The sequence below is a fragment of the Micropterus dolomieu genome, unplaced genomic scaffold (genome assembly GCF_021292245.1).
Source record: "Micropterus dolomieu isolate WLL.071019.BEF.003 ecotype Adirondacks unplaced genomic scaffold, ASM2129224v1 contig_12022, whole genome shotgun sequence".
Taxonomy (NCBI): Eukaryota; Metazoa; Chordata; class Actinopteri; order Centrarchiformes; family Centrarchidae; genus Micropterus; species Micropterus dolomieu.
In genome coordinates this window covers 1-1,639 of record NW_025741008.1, presented here as the reverse complement: position 1 = coordinate 1,639, position 1,639 = coordinate 1, and the positions used below count along the sequence as shown (strand labels likewise).

General features: G+C 54.9%; 2 non-coding genes and 1 pseudogene across 2 annotated transcripts; all 3 read right to left on the bottom strand.

The window, feature by feature from the left end:
- Window positions 1–47: 47 nt before the first annotated feature.
- LOC123965957 lies at window positions 48–166 on the bottom strand. The gene has a single exon (XR_006823821.1). It is a non-coding gene; the product is annotated as a 5S ribosomal RNA (ribosomal RNA).
- Window positions 167–758: 592 nt separating this feature from the next.
- LOC123965959 lies at window positions 759–877 on the bottom strand (annotated as a pseudogene).
- Window positions 878–1,223: 346 nt separating this feature from the next.
- LOC123965958 lies at window positions 1,224–1,342 on the bottom strand. The gene has a single exon (XR_006823822.1). It is a non-coding gene; the product is annotated as a 5S ribosomal RNA (ribosomal RNA).
- Between the last annotated feature and the right edge of the window lie 297 nt (window positions 1,343–1,639).

Sequence of the window (1,639 nt, the reverse complement as noted above, 5' to 3'; positions counted from 1 at the left end):
CTTTCACCGAAGCGCCCTCTGCCGTTTTTCGAAGGCGAAGCGAAAAAGGCTTACAGCACCGGGTATTCCCAGGCGGTCACCCATCCAAGTACTAACCAGGCCCTGCTCTGCTTAGCTTCCGAGATCTGACGAGATCGGGTGCTCCCAGAGCGGTGTGGCCGTAGGCCACTCAGGCACCCCCAAACGTCCCTTCAAAAGATGTTCTACGGCTAATTGACAAAAAACTTATTCTGCCCATAATGTCCAAGGTGCTCCAGAGTCACTTGGAATCCACAGGCACTGATTCCTGGGTAAACATCCAGGAACTGGGACACCGTTCACGCTGGCAGTCCACAGACAGGAATAGGCACCCGTTCCCGGGTATGGGTACAGCGACAAGGCCACCTTCAGCCGGAGGTCCTCACTCACAAACAGACGCTCATTCCTGGGTGGACATTCAGGAAAAGGATCCAGTCCGCCTGGAAGTCCCTAGCCAGGATCAGACGCTCTCCCGTCCAAGTCCTAAGCAGGCCCTGCCAAGCCTGGCTTCCGAGATCAGGCGAGATCGGGCAGTCCCAGGCCGGAATGGCCTTAAGCTGCCTTTGCACACCCCAGACGGGCCTTCAAAACACGATGTAACATTTACACAGCACTGTGTACAGGATAGGGAGAAAAAGAAGCAGCAGCAGCAGCGCCCCCTGCTGTTTCCTAAAGAGACGTTCAAGAGATCTCCTTTCACCGAAGCGCCCTCTGCCGTTTTTCGAAGGCGAAGCGAAAAAGGCTTACAGCACCGGGTATTCCCAGGCGGTCACCCGTCCAAGTACTAACCAGGCCCTGCCAAGCCTGGCTTCCGAGATCAGGCGAGATCGGGCAGTCCCAGGCCGGAATGGCCGTAAGCTGCCTTTACACACCCCAGAAGGGCCTTCAAAAAACGATGTAACATTTACACAGCACTGTGTACAGGATAGGGAGAAAAAGAAGCAGCAGCAGCAGCAGCAGCAGCGCCCCCTGCTGTTTCCTAAAGAGAGGTTCAAAAGATCTCCTACGGCCGGAATGGCCGTAAGCTGCCTTTGCACACCCAAGACGGGCCTTCAAAACACGATGTAACATTTACACAGCACTGTGTACAGGATAGGGAGAAAAAGAAGCAGCAGCAGCGCCCCCTGTTGTTTCCTAAAGAGACGTTCAAAAGATCTCCTTTCACCGAAGCGCCCTCTGCCGTTTTTCGAAGGCAAAGTTAAAAAGGCTTACAGCACCGGGTATTCCCAGGCGGTCACCCGTCCAAGTACTAACCAGGCCTTGCTCTGCTTAGCTTCCGAGATCGGACGAGATCGGGCGCTCCCAGAGCGGTGTGGCCGTAAGCCACTCAGGCACCCCCAAACGGCCCTTCAAAAGATGTTCTACGGCTAATTGACAAATAATGTATTCTGCCCATAATGTCCAAGGTGCTCCAGAGTCACTTGGAATTCACAGGCACTGATTCCTGGGTAAACATCCAGGAACCGGGACACCGTTCACGCTGGCAGTCCACAGACGGGAATAGGCACCCGTTCCCGGGTATGGGTACAGCGACAAGGCCACCTTCAGCCGGAGGTCCTCACTCACAAACAGACGCTCATTCCTGGGTGGACATTCAGGAAAAGGATCCAGTCCGCCTGGA